Source organism: Bubalus kerabau, chromosome 16, assembly GCF_029407905.1.
Source record: "Bubalus kerabau isolate K-KA32 ecotype Philippines breed swamp buffalo chromosome 16, PCC_UOA_SB_1v2, whole genome shotgun sequence".
In the NCBI taxonomy this organism is placed as follows: Eukaryota; Metazoa; Chordata; class Mammalia; order Artiodactyla; family Bovidae; genus Bubalus; species Bubalus kerabau.
In genome coordinates, this window is record NC_073639.1 from 53,901,601 (window position 1) to 53,907,751 (window position 6,151).

A 6,151-nucleotide genomic window follows, 5' to 3' on the forward strand; every position below is an offset into this window, starting at 1 on the left:
TTAAGAGATAATTAATGAGAATCTATGGTATAGCACAGGGAAATCTACTTAGCACTCTATGGAGACCTGAATGGGAAGGAAATTTTTAAAAGAGGGCATATATGTATACATACAGCTGATTGATTTTGCTGTACAGGAGAAACTAACAACATTGTAAAGCAACTATACTCTAATAAATTTTTTTTTATAGACAAACCTGCAATAGATAACTCTAGTATCTTTAGCGTAAAGTCATGGCTATAAATTAGATTGTTTTGCTTAATTTAGTTAGCCTCTTTGAAATGTCATTAGAGAGTAGTTTTACAGTTTTTTAAAAAAATTTAAATCATTGGAAAATGCTGAAAATGAACCTAAATGCCTAAAGATCACCTATATTTGAGGTAGATGATTTGGTAACACGGAAGCCTATTGAAATGGGTAGGAAATTTCTGTAACTGGCAACTCTCCATTCTCTCACCCCACTGGGTCCTGAGTGACCTCAGGCAGAGTAGGCTCCTCACGGAGGCTTGAGGACACACACGGATCAGGAGAGTAAGGAGGACTTGAGCTAATGAGGAAGACGCCCGAGGGGTCCTCTAAAAGCAGTGCACACCGTAGCTAGCCTGGTGGAGCTGTATCTTAAGCCAAAACTTCTCCCAGTAAAGGGATGGTGGAGGGAGATTTGGAGAAGGCAATGGCACCCTACTCCAGTACTCTTGCCTGAAAAATCCCTTGGACGGAGGAGCCAGGTAGGCTGCAGCCCATGGGGTCACTAAGAGTTGGACACGACTGTGCGACTTCACTTTCGCTTTTCACTTTCATGCATTGGAGAAGGAAATGGCAACCCATTCCAGTGTTCTTGCCTGGAGAATCCCAGGGACGGGGGACCCTGGTGGGCTGCCGTCTATGGGGTGGCACAGAGTTGGACACGACTGAAGCGACTTAGCAGCAGCAGCAGCAGCAGGAGGGAGATTGCACTCAGCAGCCTGCAGGGGGCAGTCTTCCGGCGGGCGTTTGGCTCTGAGCCTGGATATCTGCCCTAGGCCAAGGGCGGCGGCTGGGAGGAGCAACCCCAAGTCCAAGGAGCCGTGGCTGTGCAGGTGCAGGAGGGCCTAGAGGAGCTATCCCACGTTGAAGGTCAGGAAGGGCAGTGGTGAGGAGATACCCCTCGTCCAAGGTAAAGAGCAATGGCTGCGCTTTGCTGGAGCAGCTGTGAAGAGATACCCCACGCCCAAGGTAAGAAAAAACCCAAGTAAGACAGTAGGTATTGCAAGAAGGCATCAGAGGGCAAACACACTGAAACCATACTCACAGAAAACTAGTCAATCTAATCACACTAGGACCACAGCCTTGTCTAACTCAATGAAACTAAGCCATGCCCGTGGGGCAACCCAAGATGGGCAGGTCATGGTGGAGAGATCTGACAGAATGTGGTCCACTGGAGAAGGGAATGGCAAACCACTTCAGTATTCTTGCCTTGAGAACCCCATGAACAGTATGAAAAGGCAAAATGATAGGATACTAAAAGAGAAACTCCCCAGGTCAGTAGGTGCCCAATATGCTACTGGAGATCAGTGGAGAAATAACTCCAGAAAGAATGAAGGGATGGAGCCAAAGCAAAAAGAATACCCAGCTGTGGATGTGACTGGTGATAGAAGCAAGGTCCGATGCTGTAAAGAGCAATATTGCATAGGAACCTGGAACGTCAGGTCCATGAATCAAGGCAAATTGGAAGTGGTCAAATGAGAGATGGCAAGAGTGAATGTCGACATTCTAGGAATCAGCGAACTGAAAAGGACTGGAATGGGTGAATTTAACTCAGATGACCATTATATCTACTACTGCAGGCAGGAATCCCTCAGAAGAAAGGGAGTGGCCATCATGGTCAACAAAAGAGTCCAAAATGCAGTACTTGGATGCAATCTCAAAAACGACAGAATGATCTCTGTTCGTTTCCAAGGCAAACCATTCAATATCACAGTAATCCAAGTCTATGCCCCAACCAGTAACGCTGAAGAAGCTGAAGTTGAATGGTTCTATGAAGACCTACAAGACCTTTTAGAACTAACACCCAAAAAAGATGTCCTTTTCATTATAGGGGACTGGAATGCAAAAGTAGGAAGTCAAGAAACACCTGGAGTAACAGGCAAATTTGGCCTTGGAATACGGAATGAAGCAGGGCAAAGACTAATAGAGTTTTGCCAAGAAAATGCACTGGTCATAACAAACACCCTCTTCCACAACACAAGAGAAGACTCTATACGTGGACATCACCAGATGGTCAACACCGAAATCAGATTGATTATGTTCTTTGCAGCCAAAGATGGAGAAGCTCTATACGGTCAGCAAAAACAAGACCAGGAGCTGACTGTGGCTCACATCATGAACTCCTTATTGCCAAATTCAGACTTAAATTGAAGAAAGTAGGGAAAACCACTAGACCATTCAGATATGACCTAAATCAAATCCCTTATGATTATACAGTGGAAGTGAGAAGTAGATTTAAGGGCCTAGATCTGATAGATAGAGTGCCTGATGAACTATGGAATGAGGTTCGTGACATTGTACAGGAGACAGGGATCAAGACCATCCCCATGGAAAAGAAATGCAAAAAAGCAAAATGGCCGTCTGGGGAGGCCTTACAAATAGCTGTGAAAAGAAGAGAAGCGAAAAGCAAAGGAGAAAAGGAAAGATATAAACATTTGAATGCAGAGTTCCAAAGAATAGCAAGAAGAGATAAGAAAGCCTTCTTCAGTGATCAATGCAAAGAAATAGAGGAAAACAACAGAATGGGGAAAGACTAGAGATCTCTTCAAGAAAATCAGAGATACCAAAGGAACATTTCATGCAAAGATGGGCTCGATAAAGGACAGAAATGGTATGGACCTAACAGAAGCAGAAGATGTTAAGAAGAGGTGGCAAGAATACACAGAAGAACTGTACAAAAAAGATATTCATGACCCAGATAATCACGATGGTGTGATCACTCACCTAGAGCCAGACATCCTGGAATGTGAAGTCAAGTGGGCCTTAGAAAGCATCCCTATGAACAAAGCTAGCGAAGGTGATGGAATTCCAGTTGAGCTATTCCAAATCCTGAAAGATGATGCTGTGAAAGTGATGCACTCACTATGCCAGCAAATTTGGACAACTCAGCAGTGGCCACAGGACTGGAAAAGGTCAGTTTTCATTCCAATCCCAAAGAAAGGCAATGCCAAAGAATGCTCAAACAACCGCACAATTGCACTCATCTCACACGCTAGTAAAGTAATGCTAAAAATTCTCCAAGCCAGGCTTCAGCAATATGTGAACCATGAACTTCCTGATGTTCAAGCTGGTTTTAGAAAAGGCAGAGGACCCAGAGATCAAATTGCCAACATCCGCTGGATCATGGAAAAAGCAAGAGAGTTCCAGAAAAACATCTATTTCTGCTTTATTGACTATGCCAAAGCCCTTGACTGTGTGGATCACAATAAACTGTGGGAAATTCTTCAAGAGATGGGAATACCAGACCACCTGATCTGCCTCTTGAGAAATTTGTATGCAGGTCAGGAAGCAACAGTTAGAACTGGACATGGAACAACAGACTGGTTCCAAATAGGAAAAGGAGTTCGTCAAGGCTGTATATTGTCACCCTGTTTATTTAACTTATATGCAGAGTACATCATGAGAAACGCTGGACTGGAAGAAGCACAAGCTGGAATCAAGATTGCCAGGAGAAATACCAATAACCTCAGATATGCAGATGACACCACCCTTATGGCAGAAAGTGAAGAGGAACTAAAAAGCCTCTTGACAAAAGTGAAGGTGGAGAGTGGAAAAGTTGGCTTAAAGCTCAACATTCAGAAAACGAAGATCATGGCATCCAGTCCCATCACATCATGGGAAATAGATGGGGAAACAGTGGAAACAGTGTCAGACTTTATTTTTCGGGGCTCCAAAATCACTACAGATGGTGACTGCAGCCATGAAATTAAAAGACGCTTACTCCTTGGAAGGAAAGTTATGTCCAACCTAGATAGCATATTCAAAAGCAGAGATATTACTTTGCCAACAAAAGTTCGTCTAGTCAAGGCTGTGGTTTTTCCTGTGGTCATGTATGGATGTAAGAGTTGGGCTGTGAAGAAGGCTGAGCACCAAAGAATTGATGCTTTTGAGGTGTGGTGTTGGAGAAGACTCTTGAGAGTCCCTTGGACTGCAAGGAGATCCAACCGGTCCATTCTGAAGGAGATCAGCCCTAGGATTTCTTTGGAAGGAATGATGCTAAAGCTGAAAGTCCAGTACTTTGGCCACCTCATGTGAAGAGTTGACTCATTGGAAAAGACTGTGATGCTGGGAGGGATTGGGGGCAAGAGGAGAAGGGGACAACAGAGGATGAGATGGCTGGATGGCATCACTGACTCGATGGACGTGAGTCTCAGTGAACTCCGTGAGTTTGTGATTGTCAGGGAGGCCTGGCGTGCTGCGATTCATGGGGTGGCAAAGAGTCGGACATGACTGAGCGACTGATCTGATCTGATCTGGATATCTGAGTCCACCTCTACCACACAGGGTCACCTCCGCCATTAGGTTAGCATCTCCATCTGTTATCTCAATGGTCACTGCTCTGCAGTCACTCCACCTTGGTGGTGACAAGGAGCTGAGGGGTTCTACGGAGCCATATAGGATAGATATGGGGTAGATCCCTACAACGGGGCGCCTGCCTGAATCTAGGGCTGCAGGAGCTTTCTGAGGAATGAGCATTCTGCAAAGTGAATTTGAAGAAGAGGAAATGTCTCATGGAATCCCCGTTAAGGAGAAATCTTCTATTAGAGACCCTAAGGACACTCACTCCTGGAATTACTTATTATCTACATACAATTAGGTGTTTATTGGTGGATGGCTTAATGTAGGGCTTCCCTGGTGTTTCAGATGGTAAAAAACCTGCCTGCAATACAGGAGACCTGGCTTGATATTCTGCATGCCTGGAGCTTTTCTAATTATAGATAGCCCTGTGCCTGGAGAACATACCATATTTACTGGAAAGTTATATGTTGTGAGTAACACATAGCCATACAATTATGGGATATGAATGATATAAACTAAACAAAGAGATTGGCAAAGCCACTCAAGTGAAAGAAAGTTTGTCACTGTTATTAATTCCCACTGGCCAGAGAAATAGGTCGTTGTAAATATTAAATGACAAATGGGAAATCTAATTATAATCTACATGACATGTAATGTATTTATATGTATGTTAATGCAACATACAGACTACAGGAACTAAATTTAGTCATTAAGTCTTCAAAGTTTGGAATAACACTGCTGATGGCACCATCAATTTCAGAAGGCAAATTTGGAATTCTGTTCTGATTTTTGTCATTAGGACAGTGTCAAATTGATATAAAATTTTATATAATAACTGTATTCTATGTGAATTAATTCTTCAAAACCTGCTATAAAGAAATGATCCCAGGACATGGGAAGTGGGCAGTCCAGCAGTTAAGACTGAACACTCCCAGTGCAGGGGCACAGCTTCCATTCTTGGTTGGGGAACTAAGATCTTACATGCCTTCTAGTGTGGCTAAAAGAAAGTATGTGATTTAACGTACTTGCTCTGTTTTTGCTTCCCTGGTGGCTCAGATGGTAAAAAATCCACCTGGAATATGGGATACCTGGGTTTGATCCCTGGGTTGGTACAATGCTCTGGAGGAGAACATGGCAACCCATTCCAGTATTCTTGCCTGGAGAATCCCCAAGGATAGAGGAACCTGGCAGGCTACAGTCCTTGGGTTCGCAAAGAATCAGACACAATTGAGAGACTAAGCACTCTGTTTCTTACATAAATTGGTAGTTTTCATCTTTCTTTCATGGATCTTCAAATCCCACAGAGAGTAAATCATACTTGGGGAGGGACCTGGAGTTTTCATGAGACTATAATAGAGAAAGGCTCGTCATTTCTTGCCTTGATAAGCATCTCATTTAGTCATGGAGTCATGTGATGATTTCTTTGATGGTAATCATCTCTTTGAAGGTAATGGTTTTCAAAATAATAATATTAACTCAGATGATGGAGTGTTGTATCTGCTAGTCTTTGGCTGTAATTAACAAGAAATAGAGCTAACAATGGCTTCAAACAGAATTTTGTCCTCAAATTGAACATCCATAAGTGGATACATTGGTTTTCTGTTGT